The sequence below is a fragment of the Protopterus annectens genome, chromosome 4.part0, assembly GCF_019279795.1.
Source record: "Protopterus annectens isolate FY-2018-M chromosome 4.part0, PAN1.0, whole genome shotgun sequence".
Classification (NCBI taxonomy): Eukaryota; Metazoa; Chordata; order Ceratodontiformes; family Protopteridae; genus Protopterus; species Protopterus annectens.
The window spans coordinates 899,583,327-899,599,591 of NC_056733.1; positions in this window are offsets into that span (position 1 = coordinate 899,583,327).

A 16,265-nucleotide genomic window follows, 5' to 3' on the forward strand; every position below is an offset into this window, starting at 1 on the left:
TAAGGACTACACTATATTTGTTCCTGTTAGGATTACTCAGCACTACATCCTACACCTCTGCTAGTATTACTCCATGTGTAAGTATTACAGACTCTCCACTAGTGTCAGCATTACTCCATGTGTATGTAATGCACACTGTCTGTTCCTGTTAGAATAAGTCAGCACTGCATCCTACACCTCTGTTAGTATTACTCTGTGTGTAAGTATTACAGACTCTCCGCTAGTGTCAGCATTACTCCATGTGCAAGTACTGAACACTGTCTGTTCCTGTTAGGATAAGTCAGCACTACACCCTACACGTCCGCAAGTATTACGCCATGTGTACATACTACAGACTCTCTGCTAGTGTCAGCATTACTCCATGTGTAAGTATTACACACTCTATGTTCCTGTTAGGATTACACAGCACTATACCCACCCTACACCCCTGCTAGTATTACTCCAAGTGTAAGTACTACAGACTCTCTGCTTGTGTCAACATTACTTCATGTGTAAGTACTACATTATCTTTGTCCCTGTTAGGATTACTCAGCACTACATCCTACATCTCTGGTAGTATTACCCCATGTGTAAGTACTACACACTCTTTGTTCCTGTTAGGATTAGTCAGCTCTACATCCTACAACTTTACTAGTATTAGTCCATGTGTAACAACAACAGACTCTCTGCTTGTGTCAGTATTACTCCATGTGTAAGTGCTACACACTGTCTGTTCCTGTTAGGATTAGTCAGCACTACATTCTACACCTCTGCTAGTATTACTCCATGTGTAAGTACTACATACTCTCTGCTAGGATCAGCATTACTCCATGTGTAAGTAGTACACACTGTCTGTTACTGTTAGGATTAGTCAGCCCTACATCCTACACCACTGCTAGTAATACCCCATGTGTAAGTACTATAGACTCTATGCTTGTGCCAGCATTACTCCTTGTGTATAACTACACTATCTTTGTTCCTGTTAGAATTGCTCAGTACTTCATCCTACACCTCTGCTAGTATTACTCCTTGTGTAAGTACAACAGACTCTCTGCTAATGTCAGCATTACTCCATGTGTAAGTACTACACACTGTCTTCTCTTATTAGGATTACTCAACATTATACCCTACACCTCTGCTAGTATTACTCCATCTTTAAGTACTGCAGACTCACTGCTTGTGTCAGCATTAGTTCATGTGTAAGTACTACATTATCTTTGTTCCTTTTAGGATTACTCAGCATTACATCATACACCTCTGCTTGTATTACTCTATGTGTAAGTACTACAGACTCTTTGCTTGCGTCAGCATTACTCCATGTGTAAGTACTACACTATCTTTGTTCCTGTTAGAATTACTTAGCACTACATCCTATACCTCTGCTAGAATTACTCCATGTGTAAATACGACAGACTCTCTGCTTGTGTCAGCATTACTCCATGTGTAAGTACTACACACTGTCTGTCCCTGTTAGGATTAGTCAGCACTACATCCTACATCTCTGCTAGTATTACTCCATGTGTATGTACTACAGACTCTATGCTTGTGTCAGCATTACTCCATGTGTAAGAACTACACTATCTTTGTTTCTGTTAGGATTACTCAGCACTACATCCTACACCTCTGCTAGTATTACTCCATGTGTAAATATTACAGACTCTCCGCTAATGTCAGCATTACTCCATGTGTAAGTACTGCACACTGTCTGTTCCTGTTAGAATATGTCAGCACTACATCCTACACCTCTGCTAGTATTACTCTATGTGTAATTATTACAGACTCTCCACTAGTGTCAGCATTACTCCATGTGTAAGTACTGCACACTGTCTGTTCCTGTTAGGATAAGTCAGCACTACCACCTACACATCCGCAAGTATAACGCCATGTGTAAGTACTACAGACTCTCTGCTTGTGTCAACATTACTTCATGTGTAAATACTACGTTATCTTTGTCCCTGTTAGGATTACTCAGCACTACATCCTACACCTCTGCTAGTATTACCCCATGTGTAAGTACTACACACTCTTTGTTCCTGTTAGGATTAGTCAGCACTACATCCAATATCTCTGCTAGTATTACTCCATGTGTAAGCACTACAGACTCTCTGCTTATGTCAGCATTACTCCATGTGTAAGTACTACACTATCTCTGTTTCTGTTAGGATTAATCAGCACTAAATCCTACAACTCTGCTAGTATTACTCCATATGTAAGTATTACAGACACTCTGCTTTTGTCAGTATTACTCCATGTGTAAGAGCTACACTAACTTTGTTCCTGTTAGGATTACTCAACACTACATCCTACACCACTGCTAGTATTACTCCATATGTAAGAACTATAAACTCTCTGCTTGTGTCAGCATTACTCCATGTGTAAGAGCTACACTATCTTTGTTCCTTTTAGGATTACTCAGCACTACATCCTACACCTCTATGAGTATTACTCCGTGTGTAAGTACTACAGACTCTCTGCTTGTGTAAGCATTAGATCATGTGTAAGTACTACATTATCTTTGTTCCTGTTAGGATTACTGAGCACTACATCATACACCTCTCCCAGTGTTACTCCATGTGTAAGTACTACAGACTCTCTGCTTGTGTCAGCATTACTCCATGTGTAAGTACTACACTATCTTTATTGCTGTTAGGATTACTCAGCACTACCTATTACACCTCTGTAGTATTACCCCATGTGTAAGTACTACACACTCTTTGTTCCTGTTAGGATTACTCAGCACTACATCCTACACCTTTACTTGTTGTTGTTTGTGTCTTTCGGCTTTTCCCGGTTAGGGCTCACCACAGCGGAACTCCTGTCCGCTAATGATTGGTAGTTGATTTGTACGTACCGGTTGCCCCATTCACGTATGCCTCCACACAGAAGACGCTCCAGCCAAGAATCGAACGGGACAACGTCTTGCTATGAGGCGACAATGCAACCGCAGCACCACCACCGCAGTATTACTCTATTTGTAAGTACTACAGACTCTCTGATTGTGTCAGCATTACTCTGTGTGTAAGTACTTGACACTGTATGTTCCTGTTAAGATTAGTCAGCACTACATCCTACACCTCTGCTAGTATTACTCCATGTGTAAGTACTACAGACTCTCTGCTAATGTCAGCAATTCTCCATGTGTAAGTACTACACTATCTTTGTTCCTGTTACGATTATCAGCACTGCATCCTACACTTCTGCTAGTATTACTCTTTGTGTAAGTACTACAGATTCTCTGCTTGTGTCAGCATTACTCCATGTGCAAGTACTACAATATGTTTGTTCCTCTTAGGATTACTCAGCACTACATCCTACACTTCTTGTAGTATTACTCCATGGCTAAGTACTAAAGACTCTCTGCTAGTGTCAGCATTACTCCATGTGTAAGTACTACACGCTGTCTGTTCCTATTAGGATTAGTCAGCACTACATCCTACACCTGTACTAGTTTTATTCCATGTGTCCATACTACACACTCTTTGTTCCTATTAGGATTAATCAGCACTACATCCTACATCTCTGCTAGTATTACTCCATGGGTAAGTACTACAGACTCTCTGCCTATGTCAGCATTACTCCATGTGTAAGGACTATTCTATCTTTGTTTCTTTTAGGATTAGTCAGCACTAAATCCTACAACTTTGCTAGTATTACTCCATGTGTAAGTACTACAGACTCTCTGCCTGTGTCAGCATTACTAAATGTGTAAGTACTACACTATCTTTGTTCCTGTTAGGATTACTGAGCACTACATCATACACCTCTCCTAGTGTTACTCCATGTGTAAGTACTACAGACTCTCTGCTTGTGTCAGCATTACTCCATGTGTAAGTACTACACTCTGTTCTGGTAAGGATTAGTCAGCCCTACATCCTACACATCTGCTAGTATTACACCATGTGAAAGTACTACAGAGTCTCTGCTAGTGTCAGCATTACTCCATGTGTAAAGTACTGCAAACTGTTCCTGTTAGGATAAGTCAGCAGTACTTCCTACACCTCTGCAAGTATTACTCCATGTGTAAGTACTCTCTGCTTCTGTAAGCATTATATCATGTGTAAGTACTACATTCCTGTTAGGATTACAAAGCACTACGTCATACACCTCTCCTAGTATTACTCCATGTTTAGGTACTACAAACTCTCTACTAGTGTCAGCATTACTCAGTATGTAAGTACTACACACTGTCTGTTCCTGTTAGGATTAGTCAGCACTACATCCTACACCTCTGCTAGAATTACTCCATGTGTAAGCAATACAGGCTCCCTGCTAGTGTCAGCATTACTCCATGTGTAAGTACAACACACTGTCTGTTCCTGTTAGGATTACTCAGCACTACACCCTACATCTCTGCTAGTATTACTCTGTGTATAAGTATTACAGACTCTCTCCTCATGTCAACATTACTCCATGTGTAAGTACTACTCACTTTTTCTTCCTGTTAGGATTACTCAGCACTACATCCTACATCTCTGCTAGTATTACCCCATGTGTAAGTACTACACACTCTTTGTTCCTCTTAGGATTAGTCAGCTCTACATCCTACACCTTTACTAGTATTAGTCCATGTGTAAGAACAACAGACTCTCTGCTTGTGTCAGCATTACTCCATGTGTAAGTACTACACACTGTCTGTTCCTGTTAGGATTAGTCAGCACTAAATTCTACACCTCTGCTAGTATTACTCCATGTGTAAATACTACATACTCTCTGCTAGGATCAGCATTACTCCATGTGTAAGTAGTACGCACTGTCTGTTACTGTTAGGATTAGTCAGCCCTACATCCTACACCACTGCTAGTATTACCCCATGTGTAAGTACTACAGACTCTATGCTTGTGCCAGCATTACTCCTTGTGTGGAACTACACTATCTTTGTTCCTGTTAGGATTGCTCAGTACTTCATCCTACACCTCTGCTAGTATTACTCCTTGTGTAAGTACAACAGACTCTCTGCTAATGTCAGCATTACTCCATGTGTAAGTACTACACACTGTCTTCTCCTATTTGGATTACTCAGCATTATACCCTACACCTCTGCTAGTATTACTCCATCTGTAAGTACTACAGACTCCCTGCTTGTGTCAGCATTAGTTCATGTGTAAGTACTACATTATCTTTGTTCCTTTTAGGATTACTCAGCATTACATCATACACCTCTGCTTGTATTACTCTATGTGTAAGTACTACAGACTCTTTGCTTGTGTCAGCATTATTCCATGTGTAAGTACTACACTATCTTTGTTCCTGTTAGAATTACTTAGCACTACATCCTATACCTCTGCTAGAATTACTCCATGTGTAAGTACGACAGACTCTCTGCTTGTGTCAGCATTACTCCATGTGTAAGTACTGCACACTGTCCCTGTTAGGATTAGTCAGCACTACATCCTACATCTCTGCTAGTATTACTCCATGTGTATGTACTACAGACTCTATGCTTGTGTCAGCATTACTCCATGTGTAAGAACTATACTATCTTTGTTTCTGTTAGGATTACTCAGCACTACATCCTACACCTCTGCTAGTATTACTCCATGTGTAAGTATTACAGACTCTCCGCTAGTGTCAGCATTACTCCATGTGTAAGTACTGCACACTGTCTGTTCCTGTTAGGATAAGTCAGCACTACCCCCTACACATCCGCAAGTATTACGCCATGTGTAAGTACTACAGACTCTCTGCTTGTGTCAACATTACTTCATGTGTAAGTACTACACTATATTGGTTCTTGTAAGGATTACTCAGCACTACATCCTACACCTCTACTAGTATTACTCCATGTGTAAGTACTACAGACTCTCTGGTTGTGACGGTATTACTTCATGTGTAAATACTACATTATCTTTGTCCCTGTTAGGATTACTCAGCACTACATCCTACACCTCTGCTAGTATTACCCCATTTATTGGGTTTATTGGTCTTTATTTCTTCTTTTGCCTTGTGTATTGGTGCTATGGATTCGGGCAGTTCCATTATGGATGGTAACGGCACCGGCGTTACAGTAGTTGCCGGTGAACTTTCACAGCTTACGGGCCAGCTCACCCAGTTGGTACAGTTGCTTACCCCCATTGGATTGGGGCTTCAAACTGTTATTCACAATCAACAAGAAGTGTTGAAAGCAGTCGGTATACGTTCCTGTCCATTGCCTGTGATTTCCCCCGTACATGCTGACGCAAGTGGTTTGGGTCAGAGGAGACGAAGGGATGTAACTGATAATACGGAAGTTGCAGAGCTTACGGATACACCAGTGTTACTCAGGGACGATTTACCTGGATCTTCCATTCCCTGTTATCAGCCAGTTACAACTAACGAGCCTCCATCTACTTCGGCTTCATTTTTGGACTGGGTTAATTCCAAACCTTCCTTCATATCTGCAGGCTATCAACCGAACAATTCCACCGAGAGATACTCGTTTGACGAGAATATCCATTTTTTAGAAGACACCTTATACAGGTACAAGAGTTTGGTCTTGGACAATATATATCTGACCGAATGTATAAACAAGGGCATTGTGCCCAAGGGTTTAAGGGTACACAAGTACCCAAACAATGTGTTAGGTGGAAGTGAATTTCATCTTGAGTTGATTCAAGCATTTGACAGGTGTGGGTTTGATATAATGAGGGCTATCATTAAGAAAAATGAAAAAGATATTAATGGACTCTCTGAACAAATTTTTAAAAGCAATGATGCTATAACTAGTGATTTACTATTTTCTGTGCAATCACACAATGTTAAATATTATGATATTCGTAAAAATATTGACAAACATTGTGACACCATCATAAAAAGAAAGTTCAATAAGCTGAACAGGGATCTCAGGGAATATAGGGAGGGGCGACAGTATCCTTATCCACCTCACCCTAGGGGTATGAATCTACAGGTCCCTGAGTTACACCGGAGTTCCGGTCCTAGAGCTGAAATGGCATTACCAACAACAGGGGAGGGTGAGGACAATGATCCTATCGATATACTTGGGCAAACAGATGAGAGTTTTTTACCCAGAAGATCCGAACGTATTCGGAACCAACAAGGGGGACAAACTCTCCCAGTTTATCCGATTTTTTTCCCAAGGCAGGGACAATCAAGTGCAGGGGAGAGGGAGGAGCAGGAATCAAGCCTGGCAATAGATAAGAGTATTACTGTTACAAGCATAGGTGCGTACCAATTACACAGTAAGATGGGTTATCACATTTACAATTACAGTGAAGTATCTGTAACTGAAGCTTGTTTTGATTTATTTACAAAAGGTTTTAAATTTGTTCCTGCTAGAGGTAGCCAATTGGTTAATTGTATTCTTGACCTTAAAATGCTTATTCGGAAATTAAACCTTCAACATTTATTTGGTTATGGCCCTGTTGCTCCAAGTATGTTTTTGAAAAAGTCTAGTGTATTTAACCCTCTGTTACACCCCCAGTTAAGTAATTTAGAGTATAGAATTGAAAGGGAAATACGTAAGGAACTAGGTCAGGTACGTTTTGAATACAATTTAAGTGATGAGGAAAATACAGTTTTGTATGATCTAGCACACAACCACTCCATCCGGGTGATGCAACCGGATAAGGGAGGGGGTACTGTTTTTATGAGCCAGCTTCTATACGAAAGCAAAATGGGGGAAATTTTATTTGACACTAACAACTACACTGCTACATCTATTCAAGAGATATACCTCTCATACAAAAAGATTGATTTATCTATCAAGGATTTGTTAGACCAGGAGGTCATTGAATTTGATACCTTCTCTTTTTTAGAAAATATTCATCCCAAAGTACCCACTATCTTTGGGGTGCCTAAAATACACAAATGTATCGAAGATCCACCATTACGGCCTATTGTGGCCGCACAAGGCTCGAAGACCCATTCAATAGCAAAATTTCTAGATTGGAAGCTTAAACAGGTTTGGGGGAAAGAGTCTTATCTCATCAAAGACTCTTGGGAATTCTTGCGGAGAGTAACCAATGAGTTGTACAGGCCTAATCTCACGTTTTTAACAATAGACATCGTGGATCTCTTTTCAGTAATCCCCACTGATGTGGGACTGGAATGGTTAGAGGAGGCTTTATGGGAGTGCCCTGGGATTACTGGTAATGATGTAAATATGATTATGACTCTGTTAGAGTTGGTATTACAAAACAATTACATATGTTATGCTGGTGAATACTTTAAACAAATTACTGGGGTGTCAATGGGGGCTAATTTTGCTCCAACCTATGCAGATATAATCATGGCCGTCTGGGAGAAGAAATTTGTCCACAACATTGGTTTTGAAAAATACTGGAATCATTATTCCAGATTCCTGGACGACATTTGCATTTTTTGGGTTGGTCCGATTGAGACCATTCAGGAGTTTATCACCTACATAAGGGGTACTACCACCTTTTTAAACTTTACTTACGAGACATCTGTGGATTCCGTCCACTATCTAGATGTGACTATTAGTAAAGAAACAGCAGGGTTTACCTCTACAGTGTATAGAAAGCCAACTTTTTCAAATAGTTATTTGCATTTTTCAAGTTCACACCCAGAGTTTCAAAAGAGGGGTATTATCAAGGGACAGTTTGTCAGGGCCTCACGAATGACATCCCAGGACCACCAATTCAACATTGAATGTGACAAGCTTACTAATATGTTTACGGACAGGGGGTATCCTGTAACCATGATCAATTCAGTTAAGGAAGAAGTTTTGAAAGGTAGACCTACAAGATTTAAGCCTATTTTGGGGCAAGAGTATTTAGTCACTGAGCAGGGCAATAGTAATTTTAATGGTGATGGACACCAGTTATTGTTCATTACAGAATACAGTGGCAATGTTGGAATGCTTCGTAGGATTATTGACAGGGAATTTAAATCCTTTCAGGAATTTACAGACCTTAATGGATTTAAGACTATAACCCTTAAAACTGTATACAAAAAAGGTTTCAACATCAAGAGAATTTTAGAGAAGGGTTCTACACAACACCAACTTGAATACCCCCGTAAGGGCACTTACAAGTGTGGAAGGTGTTCTCAGTGCAAACATATGTTTAACAAAGAGTCTGTTTATTTGGAAAGTAGAAACAGGAAAATCAGTTCAAAAAGTTTTTACAATTGTCTTTCCTATGGGGTTGTTTATCTGGCAGTGTGCCAGTCATGCCAGGCATTTTATGTGGGGAAGACCAAAAGACAACTCCGTAGAAGGGTGTATGAGCACCTTTATGACATACAGAAGTGTGACAGAAATAATGCACTTTACAAGCATCTTACTGTATGCCCTGAAGCGACCTTTACTTTTTTTGTCTTGGATTCCGTTTCTCAGGATGCCAGGGGTGGACCATGGGAGGTACTATTATCCCATAGAGAGACACACTGGCAAATTCTTTTGGAATCTAATAGATTCCTTGGGCTCAATGAAGCGATATCCATTGTCCCATATTTAAGGGCGGGAGACTTAAACCTCGACACGGCTATTAATAGGACGTGCTGGAGGGATAGATTCATCACCCAAAGACTCCCTATGCTGTGGAATAAAATCCCGGTATATGTGAGGCAGAGCACCTCGCTGGCCTTGTTCAAGAGAAATCTTGACCAATGGATGGGAGATCGCAGATATACCCCAGGGATTACCTCAGTGTCACTGCTCAACAGAGGCACAGCAAAATAATGGGTATAGTTCCCCATACTAAAGGGGTGGCGTAAGCCACAAAACTATGGGCTAGGCTTGTAAATGCCCTCGGGCAGATAGCCTAGTATGAACCTATGAACCTATAAAGTTAAAATCTGACAGGATCTAATTTTTCAATTTTTTAATATGTAACATATCAAGAATGTCTTAATACATAATATTTTTAATAAACATTATGGTTACAAAATATTTTAAAGATTTTGACAACATTTTATGTTATGTAAAACGATTTTAACAGGTGTTTTTAACCTAGAGGGTTTGATGCATTTAAATATATGTACACTGAATTTGTAGATTGGATGCTTGTGTCTTTAAGTTTGATTCATCAATTATTTCATTAGTGTTAAGTGATGTGTTTTTGAGTATTTATATCTGTGGGATCCAATCTGATTTTGTCTGATGAAGTCATATTATTGATGAAAACGTTTGTAATATACTGTTGGCGTTAGCGTTGCAATAAATTCATTTGTTATTCGAGCTTGGAGCCTTATTGTGAGCTGCTTATTACCGTATCACTAAACCCGTGGAGTCTGCTTTTGAACATTTATTGGGTTTATTGGTCTTTATTTCTTCTTTTGCCTTGTGTATAAGTACTACACTATCTTTGTTCCTGTTAGAATTACTTAGCACTACATCCTATACCTCTGCTAGAATTACTCCATGTGTAAGTACGACAGACTCTCTGCTTGTGTCAGCATTACTCCATGTGTAAGTACTGCACACTGTCCCTGTTAGGATTAGTCAGCACTACATCCTACATCTCTGCTAGTATTACTCCATGTGTATGTACTACAGACTCTATGCTTGTGTCAGCATTACTCCATGTGTAAGAACTATACTATCTTTGTTTCTGTTAGGATTACTCAGCACTACATCCTACACCTCTGCTAGTATTACTCCATGTGTAAGTATTACAGACTCTCAGCTAGTGTCAGCATTACTCCATGTGTAAGTACTGCACACTGTCTGTTCCTGTTAGAATATGTCAGCACTACATCCTACACCTCTGCTAGTATTACTCTATGTGTAATTATTACAGACTCTCCACTAGTGTCAGCATTACTCCATGTGTAAGTACTGCACACTGTTCCTGTTAGGATAAGTCAGCACTACCCCCTACACATCCGCAAGTATTACGCCATGTGTAAGTACTACAGACTCTCTGCTTGTGTCAACATTACTTCATGTGTAAGTACTACACTATATTGGTTCTTGTAAGGATTACTCAGCACTACATCCTACACCTCTACTAGTATTACTCCATGTGTAAGTACTACAGACTCTCTGGTTGTGACGGTATTACTTCATGTGTAAATACTACATTATCTTTGTCCCTGTTAGGATTACTCAGCACTACATCCTACACCTCTGCTAGTATTACCCCATGTGTAAGTACTACACACTATTTGTTCCTGTTAGGATTAGTCAGCACTACATCCAATATCTCTGCTAGTATTACTCCATGTGTATGTACTACAGACTCTCTGCTTATGTCAGCATTACTACATGTATAAGTACTACACTATCTCTGTTTCTGTTAGGATTAATCAGCACTAAATCCTACAACTCTGCTAGTATTACTCCATATGTAAGTATTACAGACTCTCAGCTTTTGTCAGTATTACTCCATGTGTAAGAGCTACACTAACTTTGTTCCTGTTAGGATTACTCAACAGTACATCCTGCACCTCTGCTAGTATTACTCCATATGTTAGAACTACAAACTCTCTGCTTGTGTCAGCATTACTCCATGTGTAAGAGCTACACTATCTTTGTTCCTTTTAGGATTACTCAGCACTACATCCTACACCTCTATGAGTATTACTCCGTGTGTAAGTACTACAGACTCTCTGCTTGTGTAAACATTAGATCATGTGTAAGTACTACATTATCTTTTTTCCTGTTAGGATTACTGAGCACTACATCATACACCTCTCCTAGTGTTACTCCATGTGTAAGTACTACAGACTCTCTGCTTGTGTCAGCATTACTCCATGTGTAAGTACTACACTATCTTTATTGCTGTTAGGATTACTCAGCACTCCCTATTACACCTCTGTAGTATTACCCCATGTGTACGTACTACACACTCTTTGTTCCTGTTAGGATTACTCAGCACTACATCCTACACCTTTACTTGTTGTTGTTTGTGTCTTTCAACCTTTCCCGGTTAGGGTTCACCACAGCGGAACTCCTATCCGCTACTGATTGGTAGTGGATTTGTACATACCGGGTTACCAGTCCTGACGCACAACGTTCAACGAAGGCATGCCCCATTCACGTATGCCTCCACACAGAAGACGCTCTAGCCGAGAATCGAACGGGACAACGTCTTGCTATGAGGCGACAACGCTACCGCAGCACCACCACCGCAGTATTACTCTATTTGTAAGTACTACAGACTATCTGCTTGTGTCAGCATTACTCTATGTGTAAGTACTTGACACTGTATGTTCCTGTTAAGATTAGTCAGCACTACATCCTACACCTCTGCTAGTATTACTCCATGTGTAAGTACTACAGACTCTCTGCTAATGTCAGCATTTCTCCATGTGTAAGTACTACACTATCTTTGTTCCTGTTACGATTATCAGCACTACATCCTACACTTCTGCTAGTATTACTCTTTGTGTAAGTACTACAGACTCTCTGCTTGTGTCAGCATTACTCCATGTGCAAGTACTACAATATGTTTGTTCCTCTTAGGATTACTCAGCACTACATCCTACACCTCTTCTAGTATTACTCCATGGCTAAGTACTAAAGACTCTCTGCTAGTGTCAGCATTACTCCATGTATAAGTACTACACACTGTCTGTTCCTTTTAGGATTAGTTAGCACTACATCCTACACCTGTACTAGTTTTACTCCATGTGTCCATACTACACAATCTTTGTTCCTATTAGGATTAGCCAGCACTACGTCCTACATCTCTGCTAGTATTACTCCATGGGTAAGTACTACAGACTCTCTCCCTATGTCAGCATTACTCCATGTGTAAGGACTATACTATCTTTGTTTCTTTTAGGATTAGTCAGCACTAAATCCTACAACTTTGCTAGTATTACTACATGTGTAAGTACTACAGATTCTCTGCTTGTGTCAGCATTACTAAATGAGTAAGTACTACACTATCTTTGTTCCTGTTAGGATTACTCAGCACTACATTCTACACCTCTGCTAGTATAACTCCATGTGTAAGTACTACAGACTCTCTGCTAGTATCAGTATTACTGCATGTGTGTGTACTACACTCTGTTCTGGTAAGGATTAGTCAGCCCTACATCCTACACGTCTTCTAGTATTACACCATGTGAAAGTACTACAGAGTCTCTGTTAGTGTCAGCATTACTCCATGTGTAAAGTACTGCACACTGTTCCTGTTAGGATAAGTCAGCAGTACTTCCTATACCTCTGCAAGTATTACTCCATGTGTAAGTACTACAGACTCTCTGCTTGTGTAAGCATTATATCATGTGTAAGTACTACGGTATATTTGTTCCTGTTAGGATTACAAAGCACTACATCATACACCTCTCCTAGTATTACTCCATGTGTCCATACTACACACTCTTTGTTCCTATTAGGATTAGTCAGCACTACATCCTACATCTCTGCTAGTATTACTCCATGGGTAAGTACTACAGACTCTCTCCCTATGTCAGCATTACTCCGTGTGTAAGGACTATACTATCTTTGTTTCTTTTAGGATTAGTCAGCACTAAATCCTACAACTTTGCTAGTATTACTACATGTGTAAGTACTACAGATTCTCTGCTTGTGTCAGCATTACTAAATGAGTAAGTACTACACTATCTTTGTTCCTGTTAGGATTACTCAGCACTACATTCTACACCTCTGCTAGTATAACTCCATGTGTAAGTACTACAGACTCTCTGCTAGTATCAGCATTACTGCATGTGTATGTACTACACTCTGTTCTGGTAAGGATTAGTCAGCCCTACATCCTACACGTCTGCTAGTATTACACCATGTGAAAGTACTACAGAGTCTCTGCTAGTGCCAGCATTACTCCATGTGTAAAGTACTGCACACTGTTCCTGTTAGGATAAGTCAGCAGTACTTCCTACACCTCTGCAAGTATTACTCCATGTGTAAGTACTACAGACTCTCTGCTTGTGTAAGCATTAGATCATGTGTAAGTACTACGTTATATTTGTTCCTGTTAGGATTACAAAGCACTACATCATACACCTCTCCTAGTATTACTCCATGTTTAGGTACTACAGACTCTCTACTAGTGTCAGCATTACTCTGTATGTAAGTACTACACACTGTCTGTTCCTGTTAGGATTAGTCAGCCCTATATCCTACACGTCCGCTAGTATTACACTATGTGAAAGTACTACAGAGTCTCTGCTAGTGTCAGCATTACTCCATGTGTAAAGTACTGCACACTGTTCCTGTTAGGATAAGTCAGCAGTACTTCCTACACCTCTACAAGTATTACTCCATGTGTAAGTACTACAGACTCTCTGCTTGTGTAAGCATTAGATCATGTGTAAGTACTACGTTATATTTTTTCCTGTTAGGATTACAAAACACTACATCATACACCTCTCCTAGTATTACTCCATGTTTAGGTACTACAGACTCTCTACTAGTGTCAGCATTACTCCGTATGTAAGTACAACACACTGTCTGTTCCTGTTAGGATTACTCAGCACTACACCCTACATCTCTGCTAGTATTACTCTGTGTATAAGTATTACAGACTCTTTCCTCGTGTCAGCATTACTTCATGTGTAAGTACTACTCACTTTTTCTTCCTGTTAGGATTACTCAGCACTACATCCTACACCTCTGCTAGAATTACTCCATGTGTAAGTGCTGCAGACTCTCTGCTAGTGTCAGCATTACTCCATGTGTAAGTACTACACACTCTTTTTCCTGTTAGGATTACTCAGCACTACATCCTACACCTTTACTAGTATTAGTCCATGTGTAAGAACAACAGACTCTCTGCTTGTGTCAGCATTACGCCATGTGTAAGTACTAGACACTGTATCTTCCTGTTAAGATTTGTCAGCACTACATCCTAAACCTCTGCTAGTATTACTCCATATGTAAGTACTACAGACTCTCTGCTAGTAGCAGTATTTTTCCATGTGTAACTACTGCACACCATCTGTTCCTGTTAGGTGTAGTCAGCCATACATGCATCACCTCTGCTAATATTACTCCATATGTAAGTACTACAGACTCTCTGCAAGTGCATTACTCCATGTGTAAGAACTACACACTATCTGTTCGTGTTAAGATTAGTCAGCACTACATCCTACACCTCTGCTAGTATTACTCCATGTGTAAATACTAAACATTCTTTGTCCTGTTAGGATTAGTCAGCACTACACCCTACACCTCTGCTAGTATTACACCATGTGTAAGTACTACAGACTATCTGCTAATGTCAGCATTACTCCATGTGTAAGTACTACACACTGTCTGTCTCTGTTAGGACTAGTCAGCACTACGTCCTACACCTCTACTAGTATTACTCCATGTGTAAGTACTACAGACTCTATACTTGTGTCAGCATTACTCCATGTGTAAGAACTACACTATATTTGTTCCTGTTAGGATTACTCAGCACTACATCCTACACCTCTGCTAGTATTACTCCATGTGTAAGTATTACAGACTCTCCGCTAGTGTCAGCATTACTCCATGTGTAAGTACTGCACACTGTCTGTTCCTGTTAGACTAAGTCAGCACTATATCCTACACCTCTGCTAGTATTACTCTATGTGTAAGTTTTACAGACTCTCCGCTAGTGTCAGCATTACTCCATGTGTAAGTACTGAACACTGTCTGTTCCTGTTAGGATAAGTCAGCACTACACCCTACACGTCCGCAAGTATTACACCATGTGTACATACTACAGACTCTCTGCTAGTGTCAGCATTACTCCATGTGTAAGTATTACACACTCTATGTTCCTGTTAGGATTACTCAGCACTACATCCTACACCTCTGCTAGTATTACTCCATGTGTAAGTATTACAGACTCTCCTCTAGTGTCAGCATTACTCCATGTGTAAGTACTGCACACTGTCTGTTCCTGTTAGAATATGTCAGCACTACATCCTACACCTCTGCTGCTAGTATTACTCCATGTGTAAGTATTACAGACTCTCCGCTAGTGTCAGCATTACTCCATGTGTAAGTACTGCACACTGTCTGTTCCTGTTAGAATATGTCAGCACTACATCCTACACCTCTGCTAGTATTACTCTATGTGTAATTATTACAGACTCTCTACTAGTGTCAGCATTACTCCATGTGTAAGTACTGCACACTGTCTGTTCCTGTTAGGATAAGTCAGCAGTACTTCCTGCACCTCTGCAAGTATTACTCCATGTGTAAGTACTACACACTGTCTGTTCCTGTTAGGATTAGTCAGCACTACACTCTACACGTCTGCTAGTATTACGCCATGTGTAAGTACAACAGACTCTCTGCTACTGTCAACATTACTCCATGTGTAAGTATTACACACTCTATGTTCCTGTTAGGATTACAAAGCACTATACCCTACACCCCTGCTAGTATTACTCCAAGTGTAAGTACTACAGACGCCCTGCTTGTGTCAACATTACTTCAT